The following is a 14,085-nucleotide window of genomic DNA, read 5'->3' on the forward strand; positions in this document are numbered from 1 at the left end:
AAGTACCAGCTTCCGTGGCGATAGTCTCCTCCGGGCCTGCCCCTAACACTCCCTGTATAGGGGGTGGTACACCTGGCCTGCTCGCCCGGGGGTAGGTTCGTCGTCGCGGTCCTGTGGGTTCACCCTTGGAGTCTCCACAGCTTCACATAAATGCCTCTCTGATGATTCTTCCAAAGCCGTCTACAAGGGGGGGGGGGAGATGAGAGCGCAGCTTAGCTGTTGTTGTAAATGCCCTCCATAAAGGCCTGTGAGCAGTAAGTGCAGACTATTCTCCCTTTAATTCTTGCTGTGATTCTATCTATTGTTCAATCCTTACACACGTTCCATGAAATAGGAGAAAGCGATTAAATGAGTTTCCTCCATCCGGCTGGCGGGATGTGTATCGATTTAGGTTTACTACTATATTAAATTAGTTTATTAAAGTTTTGCACTTTTTATAAAATCAGAAGTTATGCAATTTAGTTATTTACTTTGTGTTCTAGTTCTGCACCATTTTCAAGATCTCTGCTTGCCGTAAATCAATGGAAAAATTCTTTTTGACAACCAGAAGCTGCAGAATCTAAAAGGATCATTTGTGGGACCTAAGGGGTAATGTTTCTCCTTGTGGAGCGTAATGTCAGAGCGAGGAGACTTATACACCATACAATGCTCCTCTGGGAAATTAATATAAATTGCCTCTTCAGAAAGGATAAAAGCCAAACCAGAATCTCAATTTGCAAATACTGTGTTTGGGGGTGTTGCTCCTCATCGGTGCAAAGTATGAGATCTGATTTAGCTAGGTGAGAGGCTTAAAGGGGTTGTCCGGGCTTTTCACATAATCTCAGTACATATCTGGGCTGCAGAATTATGACAATAAGTAATTTACTTTCTGTCACTAGTTTGCACGGTTTTCTAGATATTCTGAACAGAACGTCCAAGAGGGGTGTGTTAGGGCATTAAAATGAGAACTAGTCGTAACCTCCTACTCTACTCCAAACATGCCCTCTATAGCAACAACCCCACCCTCCATAGCTCCAGTAACAAATCCTCCCCCTCTAGCAGCCTCAGTGCAGAGAGAAGACCACCCAGCTGCTCCTCCCCCAGACACACGCTGAACAGTGATCTATGGAAACTGCAACTAGTGAGGGAAAATCGTCCTGTATTCTGGGCCACTCCATGATTACAATACATAACTCATTATCAGTAATTCCTTCCCTCACTGTCCCAGGCTGCTGGCAGCAGTGAGAACAGACTGTGTGATGGCCAGTGATGGGGGTCTGCAGCTTCTAATCGGCACAGGGGATGGCAGTCACTGATGTAATCTGTTGTGTGACAAAGCCCCTGCTGTATGTGTGAGCACTGTGTCTCTAATGACACAAATACTGATGGGAGCAGCCTGTCCCAGATCACATAGATCACTATTCAGCGTGTGTCTGGGGGAGGAGCAGCTGGGTGGTCTGCTCTCTGCAGTGAGGCTGCTAGAGGGGGAGGATTTGTTACTGTGTGATGAGGACTTCTTCATGTGGACGGGGAGGGCCTGTAGCTATGGAGGGTGGGGTTGTTGCTATAGAGGTCATGTTTGGAGTAGAGTAGGAGGTTACGACCAGTTCTCATTTCAATGCCATAACACACCCCCCTTGGATGTTCTGTTCAGAATATCTAGAAAACCGTACAAACTAGTGACAGAAAGTAAATTACTTATTGTCATAATTCTGCAGCCCCGATATGTACTGAGATTATGTGAAAAGCCCGGACAACCCCTTTAAGACTGGGATCACATGACTTACTGTAGAGTAAAAGCCGAACCAGAATCTCTATTTGCAGAAACGGTGTTTCAGGGTGTTACTCCTCATCAGTGAAAAGCATGAGATCCAATTAGGATAAATGAGAGATTTATGACTGGGATCTAAGGGGTAATGTTTCTCCTGATTGAGAGTGACATGCAAGTGTAAGGAGTTCTTTTCTGAAGAGGCTATTTGCATATTTAATTTCCCAGAGATGCATTGCATGGCTCATAAGTCTCCTTACATTGACATGCCAGGCTTAGCGTTTTACTCTCCAAAAGGAGAAAATTTACCCCTTAGAGCCCAGTTATAAGCATCTCATACAGCTAGATCAGATCTCATGCTTTGCACTGATGAGGAGCAACACCTCAAAACACGTGTCTGCAAATTGAGATACTGGTTTGTCTTTTAGCCTGTCATGTGGCAAGGCTCATTCTGCAATACAGTCACATTGCAGTGTATAGCTAAAATCACAGTCTCCATATACCTGCACCCTGTATATACACATCACACGTCGAGAAGGGGTTAAAGAATTAAGCTATTTCTCCCTACCCTATACACATGCACATTTGGCTGAGCATGCATGTGTTCTCAATGGGGAGAGGGGAGTAAGCAGCTTTCAGACACAGCTGGCGGCAGCTTATCTCCCCTACAAACAATAGAATTGGAATTATTTAAAAATATCCCCAATCAATCTTTTCCCAGACGTCAAACATTGCCGCGTACACATTGGATGGTTGCGGATTGTGCTACCGAAATCGCCAGGTTCAGTTGAATTTAGGCTCATGTATGGTCGCCTTTACTTCTGCTCACAGTTTAGACACTGGTACAATTGTAACAGAAATCTCTACACTTCGCTAAAATCTCTCAGGTTGTAAACTTTTGCCAAGTTACACCCTGTGAACTACTGTAGCATCAGGGCATACATCTGCCATAAAGCCTGGCACTAATCTGTATGCCTTTATACTATCATTGCGGCATTTTGCAGCTACCACTAGAGGGAGCTCACTGCATACAGATTTACAGCTCCTGTAAAATCTGTATGCAGTGAGCTCCCCCTAGTGGTAGTTGAAGTCAAATTGTAATTGATTACATTTCCGCTACACAGAAATTCCTTATAATAAAGCCAAACTGGGCAGCATTTTTTCTTTTACCATAACACAGAATTCAGGACATTTATTGCAAAGTTATCGTAGTTGTCGCCTTAACTCTATTTGATGAAAGATGAGAACTTGGGAGCCATTGTCGGTATGATTTATATGACAAATCCATAATAATCCTTTAGGTTCAAATTATGCAGTAAATTGTTCCAAATTCTGCATCTAGCTCTGCTACACGTACACATAGCATCTAACTGTTCTTGTAGTTAAGACAAAACTTCGACTCTCTTAAAGCAATGCTCCATAGGAAAACGGGGCAAATTAGCTCTCAAATCTGCCACCAGCAGACAGCAACCTGCCGCTAATCTACAGAGTGGTCACAGCCAAAACAGCAATCTTTAGCTTACATGACAGACACAATCATATTAGTCAAGTTTTACTTACGTGCAGGGATTAAAATAATAATGCCTGAAATAAAAATACAGTAAAAAAATCAGTGGAAAAAATATGTGGATAATATAAAGATAAATATAAAAAAACAACCTGAGTGATAAATAATTTTTAGATAAATAAATTGATAAAAAATAGATATTACATGATAGATAGATAGATAATGGATAGATAATATATATAATAGATAGATAAAGGATAGATAAAATATATATATAATAGGTAAATGATAATCAATAGATACTTCTCGCTCTTCCAGACCTGAACTGTCTTCTGATGAGATGATGAGAAGTGAGGAGTGGGACTGCCAAGTGAATTTTTATATTGAAGACCCTCCTACGGTCCTGCGTCACATCCAGGGGGCCTGAGACTGTCTGAGTCAGTAGTATCTCTCTCGTAGAACAATGTGTTATGTTGAGATCACTACTATGATACATGCAGAGGAAGAAGTCACAGCACAGACATGATGCTCTCCTATCCATCACTCCTTATACCAGAGGACCTGGACAGGAGGCCTCGCGCCATTAATACACATCAAAGCAGACGTGCGTAACCCAAAAATATCTCGAGTTTGTTAGGGGTTTGGGGTTTTTTTTTATCGCATTTGATGATGTTGGAACTGAACAACAAGTAAGTGACATATGCCTTGTTGTGCTTCCTCTTTTTCTTCCAAGAGCCATAACTTTTGTAATTTTCCACCTCCACAGCCGTCTTGGAGCTTGTTTTTGACTACTGCACAGTGCCAAATGCATCGTACAACAGATCCCAGCAGTACCTGACCACCCACCAGCAGAGTGATGTGTGGGCACCATTGGCATTTCTAGCATCTATAAAGACATGACAATAATATCATTAATACAATAGCATAATAATGCCACCACACCATCACCATATACTGTGAAGAAGATAAGTACACTGACGATTTTGCAAATTTTCCCACCTAGAAAGAATGGAGAGGTCTGTAATTTTTATCGTAGGTACACTGCAAATGGGAGAGACAGATTCTAAAAATAAAAAAAAAAAAAAAAAAAACAGAAAATCACATTGCATGATTTTTACATAATTAATTTGCATTTTATGGCATGAAATAGGTATTTGATACAATACACACTACAGCAGGGATATTGGCCCCCTCCGCCATACAGATCTTCTTCAGATCTTTCAGGGTTCGGGGCTGTCGCTGAGTAACATTGAGTTTCAGCTCCCTCCAAAGATTTTCTATTGGGTTCAGGTCTGGAGACTGACTAGGCCACAACAGGACCTTGAAATGCTTGTTACGGAGCCACTCCTTAGTTGCCCTGGCTATGTGTTTCGAGTCATCCTCATGCTGGAAGACCCAGCCAAGACCCATCTTCAATGCTCTTACTGAGGGAAGGAGGTTGTTAGACAAAACTTTGCTATTCATGACCCCATCCATCCTCCCTTTAATACAGTGCAGTCGTAAAGTCCCCTTTGCAGGAAAGCACCTGCAAAGTATGATGTTTCCCCCACCATGCTTCACGGTTGGAACGGTGTTTTGGGGGTTGTACTCATCCTTCTTCTTCCTCCAAACATGGCTAGTGAAGTTGATTCCAAAAAGTTCTATTTTGATTTCATCTGACCACATGACCTTTTCCCATACCTCCTCTGGATTATCCAGATGGTCAATGGCGAACTTCAAATGGAACTGGACATGTGCTGGTGTGAGCAGGGGGACCTTGCATACCATGCAGGATTATAATCCATGATGGCGTAGTGTGTTACTAACGGTAATGTTTGAAACTGTGGTCCCAGCTCTCTTCAGGCCATTGACCAGGTCCTCTGTGTAGTTCTGGTCTGATTCCTGACCTATCTCATAATCATCCTTACCTCATGAGGCAAGATCTTGAAAGGAGCCCAGACCGAGGAAGATTGACAGTCATCTTCTGTTTCTTCCATTTTCTAATAATTATGCCAACAGTTGTCTTCTCTCCAAGCTGCTTGCCTATTGTCCTGTAGCCCATCCCAGCCTTGTGCAGGTCTACAATTTTTTCCCTGGAGTTCTTAGACAGCTCTTTGGTCTTGGCCATGGTGGAGAGGTTGGAGTGTGATTGATTGTGTGGACTGGTGTCTTTTGTACAGGTAACAAGTTGAAACAGGTGAAATTAATACAGGTAATGAGTGCAGAGTAGGAGGACGTCTTAAAGAAAAGTTCTTAAAAGTCTGTGAGTCAAAATTCTTGCTGGTTGGTAGATAATCAAATGCTTATTTCTTCCATAAAAAATGCAATTTAATTATTTCAAAATCATACAATGTGATTTTCTGGTTTTTATTTTTATATTCTGTCTCTGACAGGTGAAGTATACCTACGATAAAAATTACAGACCTCTCCACTCTTTGTAGATGGGAAAACTTGCAAAATCGGCAGTGTATCAAATACTTATTTTCCTCACGGTATTACCACCACATAGAACCTGAATATTATCACCATTATATTACTGAACTAAATCCACTAAACCAAGACCAATATCCCAATAATATCAAAGTGAGAAATACCAGCATAATATGCCCATATATTATCAGCATATATAGTGGTGACCGAATCATACCACCATGCTGATCATTTACAAAAACCACTGCTAATAGCAATAGTACCCAAATACAGTGACAATATAGTATACTCACCTGTGAAGTCTCCAAATGAGGTAATTCATCTTCACTTTTGTTGTGTATCTGTCTTTCCTCTCTAGCCCTTATATTGTATAATGTCCCCCTCTCTGATCTTCATGCAGTATAATGTCCCCCTCTCTGGACCCCATATAGTATTATGTCCCTCTTTCTGGCCCTTATATAGTATAATGCCCCCTTTCTGGCCTTCGTAATATATTGCCCCCCTTTCTGGCCCTCATGTTGTATAATGTCCCTCTCTTTGGCCTCATGCACTATAATGTCTCCCTCTCTGGCCCCCATGTAGTATAATCTCCCCCTCTCTGACCCTCATGCAGTATTATGTCCACCTCTCTGAACCCCATGTAGTATAATGTCCCCTTCTCAGGCCCCATTTAGAATAATGTCACTCTCTCTGGCCCCATGTAATATAAGGTTCCCCTCTCTGGCCCCCATGTAGTATAATGTCCCCCTCTCTGGCCCTCATGCAGTATAATGCCCACCTCTCTGGCCCCCAACCAGTTTAATGTCCCCCTCTCTGGCCCCAATGTAGTATAATGTCCCCCTCTGTGGCCAACATGTAGTATAATGCCCCGTCTCTTTAGCCCCCATGTAGTATAATGTACCCCACTCTGGCCCCTATGTATTATAATGTGCCCCTCTATGGCCCCCTTGTAGTATAATACACCCCTCTCTGGCCCCCAGGTAGTATAATGCCCGCTCTCTGGCCCTCAGGTAGTATAATGTCCCCCTCTCTGACCCTCATGTTGTATAATGTCCCTCTCCCTGGCCCCTATGTAGTATATTGATCCTCTCTCTAGGCCCCACGTAGTATAATGTCTCCCTCTCTGGCCCTCATGTAGTATAATGTCCCCCTCTTTGGTCCCCATGTAGTATAACGTCCCTCTCTTTGGCCCCCATTTTGTATAACTTATTCCAGCCATAACTCTGTCTGTAGAATAAAACACACATTGTATATGACTTATCACTTATAAAACACCTTCCTAACTTTTCCCCACTTCTACCCAAACTCCATAGTACTGCCCTAGTGTACTACACAGTAACAGTACTTCCTAATTGTTTACCCCCAGAGTATTAGTGCCCCAAACATAAAATATATTACAGTAGTCATGTTCCCCTTTGTAGAAATGTACCTCTCAGTAGCCACTGTACAGAATTAATGCTTATTTCCACTTTTATTGCCCGAGAAGTAGTAATTTCCTTTTTTATTTTTCAAAAACACACCAGTGGCAGCCATACAGTAGTAATATACACATTTTCTGTCCACCATACGTAGTGTCCACCTTTTATGTCCCGTTACAGTTGTAATGTGACCCCATACATTAATGATATCCCTCATTTTAGCCCCACACAATAATATCCGCTACTCAGGCACTAATACACATATAATGCCCCATAGTGATTCTCTTAGAATAGCAATTATGAAAAAAAATCACCATGTTTCTCATCTGTCCGCATCTCACGATAAGCAACTCCATCCTCCTTCATCATCCAACACAGGTGGCACAACGCAGTGACGTTTTTGCGCCACCTGTAGCGGGACATCTAACATCACCTGCTGCTGGCATCTGATGGGCTGGTGGATGCTATAGGTATTGTGAGATATGGAGCCAGTTCTCCCCTACCTAGTAATATGTGCTCAGTCGCACCTTCTGGTACCTTGATCAATACTCCCCAGACTATTAAAACTATATTATGGTTACAGAACTGCTAACGAGTAACCAACTTTACCATATAGCAATTCCTTCCAAATGTCCTGGATCCAGAGGGGAGCTGTGGGGAACAGGGGGTGTCCCAGGAGGTAGGGGGTATATCCCAATTTCAGCTGCATCTGTGTCCTCAGAAGACAGATACAGTTGAATATAATTGTGTAGCAGTTAACCATCAGAGCCTCACTCCACCATTCAGTTTGGTTAAAAACTAAAAGATCTGCGTGGTCACAGTGGGGGACATTATGCAAAATGGCGGCCAGAGAGGGGGACATTATACAGAATGGGGATCAGTGTAGGGGACATTATACAGTATTGGAGCCAGAAAGGGGGACAGTATACAAAATAGGGACCAGAGAAGGGGACATTATACAGTATTGGGGCCAGAAAGGGGAACATTATACTATATGGGAGCCAAAGAGGGGGACATAATACAAAATGGGGACCAGAGAGGGTACATTACACAAAAGGGTGTCCAGAGAAGAGGATATTATGCAGTATTGGGGCCAGGAGAGGGACAGTATAAAAATGGGGGTCATTATACAGTATAGCGGCCAGAGAAGAGGACAATAAACAGTATTGGGGACAACTATGGATACAGTATAGAAAATGGGGACCAAAGAGGGAGACATTGTACAGTATAGGAGCCAGAAACGGGGTCAGTATAAAAAATGGGGACCATAAAATGGGACATTACACAGTATAGGAGCCAGAGAGGGGGACATTATACATAAGTGCGAGCAATGTTTCAGTTCTTCTCAAGAACCGTTTTCAAGCCATCATATGGTGTAACAAAGTGAGTTTAATTCCTCTAACATGGAAATCATTATTAAAACTATTCCCAAAGACTTATCAAATTTTGGCAACTCAGACATGACTTGGTTAAAAAGAATAATGGTAACTAAGATGTTCATCCTTCCTAAAATCTTTTATATCTTTCAAATTCTTCCCCTCATTATTCCACCAACCTACTTAACCAGACTTCAGTACTTGAGTAATATCTTCATTTGGAACAACAGAGCAAGTAACATTCTATATAAAAATAAATTAAACGGAGGTGTGAGTCTTCCTAGTTTGACTATTATTTTGCCAACCTAATATTAACAAAGTGTAAATTGACTTAGGCGAGATATTTCTTGCTCCTGGTTAGAAATAGAAAGAGCCCAAAATGGTAACCTTCTTCTTCAGGACCTGACTTATAACTAATTACTTAATCCTTCTTCTCATGAACCATCCCATCCCATCTTCCAGGCCATCATAAATGCTTGGAGAAAACTGTCAAAACCCAGCAAGAGAACCCAAAAATTTGATAAAGAGAAATGTTAATGTTATCTTCTGTTGCAATGCTGAACAAATCCCTAATCTCCTCTTCCTGGCCTCAAGATCAGAGACATACATTATATAAGGGAAATAATTTTATGCTCTTTAAAGACCTCAAAATGAAATATAACCTTTCGACAACTGACTTTTTGCATTTTCAGATATTGAAAAATTTTGTGCAAAAACTTTTTATTAATAAATTTCCTTAATTGAAAGCAGTGGGTATTCTTCTGAGTAATGTTAACCATATTTTTGGGGGGAATATGAAAAAAAAATATATATATATATTTATTTATTATTATTCATTTTTATAGCGCCATTTATTCCATGGCGCTTTACATGTGAAAAAGGGGCATACATAGACAAGTACAGTACAGTAAACATGAGCAATACAAGGCACACACAAGTACAGAAGGAGAGAGGACCCTGCCCGCGAGGGCTCACAGTCTACAGAGATGGGTGAGGATACACTAGAAGAGGGTAGAGCTGGTCGTGCGGTGGTTTAGTAGACTGAGGATCGCTGCAGGTTGTTGGCTTGTCGGAAGAGGTGGGTCTTCAGGTTCCTTTTGAAGGTTTCTGTGGTAGGCAAAAGTCTGATATGTTGGGGTAGAGAGTTCCAGAGTAGGGGGGATGCGCGGGAGAAATCTTGTATGCAATTGTGGGAAGAGGAGATAAGAGGGGAGTAGAGAAGGATGTAACGGGGTCTACCAAGCTGAAGTACCTCTTTCAGTACCACCCCGTGTTTTCGGAGGTCCACTCTGCGTTGGCTGGAGTCTGAATGAATGACGCTGGCTGGAATTCCTTGGTTACATGGGCGCATATAAAAGATCACTGCTTCTCCACGTATTTCCAGTCTGACAACACTTTACTCACAGGACACAGAATATATCACACAGATACAGAGGGCAGGCCAATAGAAAAGCGGCAGGCCAGACATGCATTACAAAAGCCGCAGGTGGCCGGAGCCTGGCGATGTTTACTGTGGGAATTACACAGGTGGGGGGAGGGCGGACGCTGATGCATTAGGGACATGCATCTCACATAGAACCTATTTTACATACATATAACTGCACAACATATTCTGGGTGCTGAGTGGTTCCGTAACACGTAACAAAGGAGATGTTGAGAGGATCGAAGGTTGCGTGTAGGTAAGTACAGGGAAACCATGTCACAGATGTATGGAGGACACAGGTTGTGGATGGCTTTGTATGTCATAGTTAGGATTTTGAACTGCTTTAACAATGACATGACCTTCATTATAAAATCCTAATAAGTGACAAAACTGATCTGAAAGTTTTGTTTCTTCCAGAACAAAAAGAGAATGCCCTCAAATTCCCTTATGCCTCCAATATCTCTATGCGCCCGCATGAATCTTTTTCTAAAACATTTGTTCAGTAGTATTATACTTGTAACGCTCGCACCCTGACTGATTGGCGCAAGCCTGGGGGATGTGGCCCGACTGTGCCACAAACCAGACTACCCTGGAATGGGCGTGACTAAGCAGCTACCTTGGTGTTCAGAGGTATTGCCTCTGATGGTGAGGTCAGGCTTGTGCGGCAGGTAGCTGCCAGTTACTACTCCTGGGTGGTGTCTGGCTGTAGTAGCTGATCCCACTGGGGGACGGAACGCTAGGACAGGTGCAGGTGACAGGCTCGGCTGGCAGACAGGCAGGTGCGCACGGCTGGTACTCTGGTGAGTAGGCGGGCACGGCGGGTACTCTGGTAGGCAGACGAGCACGGCTGGTACACTGGCAGGTGGGCACAGCTGCGACACTGGCAGGCGGGCACGGCTGAGACAGAAGGGGCAGGAACTGACTTGGGAAGGACAGAGACAAGGAGTGGAATGAATGGTATGTGGGAACGGGTAGGGACCTGTTCAGACTGGATGAGCTGGAACTGATACAGAGAGGACAGATGCACGGATGAATGGCATGTGGGAACAGGTAGGAGCCTGTTCAGACAGGAGGGCAGAACCGCAGGATGCGGTGCAGGGCAGAACCGCAGATGCAGAGCAGAGCAGAACCACAAGGTGCGGAGCAAAGAGCGGAGCAGAGCTACAGGGTGCAGAGCAAAGAGCGGAGCAGAGCTGCAGGGTGCAGAGCAAAGAGCAGGATGCAGAGCAGAGTGCAGAGCAAAGTCACAGGATGCAGAGCAGAGTGCAGAGTCAAGTCGAAGGATGCAGAGCAGAGTGCAGAGCCAAGTCACAGGATGCAGAGCAGAGTGCAGAGCCCAGTCGCAGGATGCAGAGCAAAGAGCCCAGTCGCAGGATGCAGAGCAGAGTGCAGAGCCCAGTCGCAGGATGCAGAGACCACAAGGAAACACACAGCAGGATAGGAAAGGCAACAGACAGGGATACAAATGGACACAGGTAAAGGACATAGTTCAGACAAGGTCAGGTGTGGGATAAGGTACAGGAATAGGACACAGTACAGACAAGGACGGACACAGGAAAAAATGCAGGACAAGGATTCAGGCCTGAGTATGCCACCCTCATGGGAGGCGGAAACAAGACACATATAGCACAGTAACAGGTTTGAGAATGCAGCCCCCAGAGAAGGCAGAAAACAGAGACAGGACCTGGCAACTCAGCAGCAAGGCACTGACTGAGAGAAATCGTTGCTCAGGCATCCTCCTATGGGTGGGGATGCCTTAAGTACTTGAGGCCTATTGACAATTGGCTGGGGACACCTTAGGAAGGTGCACAATGACTCAATAAGAGCCAGATAATGCCGGCGCCTCCCGCCTATGCACACAGCCAGGAAGCATGCAAAGAGCAGGCAGGAGACAAGAGGCACAGAGCATGGAGCCGGCAGGAGACAGAACTCACAGCATGGCCCGGAGTAGTAAGTTGGTGTGTAAGGCAGGAGGGGGATGGGAGGCCATGCAGTGATGCCGGCAGGGATGTTACAATACTCCCACTAGATTAGCCCAGATTACTTTCCCATGTGTTGGAGAAACTGTGGTCATCCTGGTAACCTTCTAAATATTTGTTGGAGCTGTCCAAAAATTAAGAATTTATGGAATCGAGTATTTTCTTTAATTAATAATTTACTTAATAGAAAATTATTACCGTAATCACGCCTCTGATGGCTGTCCTTGTTAGGGCTGGCGGAATGCACCAAATTATAATATAGTAGTAGGTGCGTTCGCAGCCCGGGGTCCACCGTGCAGAGGTGGTATACAGCTGCTAGATAATGGCGGAAGAATTAAGCGGTGTGAAAACAGTCACACGTGGGTTATGTCACCCAATGTGAACAGGGGCGAACTCTGTTAATTCACAGAGCCGCACAACCGCTGAACGTAGATGCCGGAGCCTGTTTAGCTCACAGAGCCCGGTCAAAAGAGCGCACAGTGTACGGCCACAGAACTCTACCCCAAGAACACGGGGTTTGAGTCCCTCTAGGCCCACTTAGCGCGTGGCGTCGCTGCCGCGAGCGCCACTATTGACGCTGGCTATGGAGTGTGGAGCACTGGCACTGAGGCATGCCGAGTCACTGGTGAGGACTAATGCCTGACTCAAACTCTGACCTACCTACACCTAAGCCTGGGCGCTAGCAGGCTAGGCTGCACAACACAGGCGTACCAAGGGCAGGGGTTTCATAATGAGTCATTCCCCAGAGACATTCATACGTGCATACATCACTCACTCCTCATAGTCTGAAAATACAGTCTATCCTAGCGCATGGTGAGCGTCCAGGACCTTCCTGGCTTCTCAGATGGGCCAATCCGAACACGCGCAGGACCTGAGCACGTGACCTTCGATCTCCAATGGGAGATCACTCCACGGGCATGCTCAGTGGCCCGACATGGGGACTTAGTCCCTGCAGAAACTCGCTGCTGAGCAGCATGCATTGCCAAAGCTGTGCCAGAGGTGGCAGCAGCAAGCAAACCCACGGAGCTGGTCTGGGCAGAGCGCCGGGACCGACGAGCCTGCTGAGCAACCTCCTCTGCGGCTGGGGAGGAATGGAAGACCGCTGGAAGCAAGGCTCGGGATTCCCGCTGTGCAGCGACAGGAACCCGACGCCTAACAGTCCTTTCAATCGATATGGAAAATATAGATCTTTCTTTCAGATGTGTTTTAATTAATATTTTCCTTGTAGTAAAAAACAAAAACACAATCGCTTTTTTCTGTAAAGAAAACAACTTCACCCAAATTTTCTAACATTCTTGAACTTAGATACGCTACTATTAATAATATTTAAAAGAAATATTTAAAAAAATGGGAGTGTTGGGTTTCAGCTTTTCCTTATATTGTATGGAAATCTCTGAGTATGCTTGGATACCTTCTTATTTCCTTATACTCTTCTTACAGTATGGATTTTATTGACTGTTTTTACTTTTGTATGTATGTTAGTGTTTATTTTATTATGGGGTTATTTGTGGTTTAAACGTATCTTCTCAACCATATATCTTCAAAAACTCCCCTGTTGAATCCAGAAAAAAAAATAAAGTAAATACAAAAATAAAAAAAAATTAGGACGAAAAACATCTATTACAGTTCTGAGGAAAGCCCCAAATACCAACATTACCTCCAAGGTACATCACATCACAATAAATTATGTATTTTGGCTATCCATTCTCAATGTTTTTAGAGTGTTTATGAAGGAGAGTGAAGCGGACCATTAGCAGCCACTGTTTGGCTGCAGCGCTGATGTGATATGAGAACTCAATGCATCTGGACCATAAGAATTGACTAAATGGTAAAGCGTATGACATTCACATCTAAGAATTGGTAACTAGATCTAGTATGTTGCATTGGAAATGTAACATCTGCGCCGAATCATGTTCTAAAAAAACACGAAATTACTTTAACTCATACAATGTCCTTGTACAAACCCAAAAAATATCATCAATGTATCTCCACCAGCTCAGAACATCTCAGGCATGGTGGGACACATTCATTCTCTTTGTGGCTGCCGTGCGCCGCACTTGTTTCTTTCTGGCAGCCCCAGAGAGAATAAATGGAGCGGCGGCGGTCAGACATCTGACCTGCTGATCAATTTTGAAACAGGGATAAAAGCTTCTTGCTCTTCCCAGTGGTTGGACCCAAACTGATCATTAAATTATCGCCTCTCCTGGGGTTTTTTTGAGCAGTGTA

The sequence above is a fragment of the Dendrobates tinctorius genome, unplaced genomic scaffold (assembly GCF_039654945.1).
Source record: "Dendrobates tinctorius isolate UK_male_01 unplaced genomic scaffold, ASM3965494v1 ptg000070l, whole genome shotgun sequence".
Classification (NCBI taxonomy): Eukaryota; Metazoa; Chordata; class Amphibia; order Anura; family Dendrobatidae; genus Dendrobates; species Dendrobates tinctorius.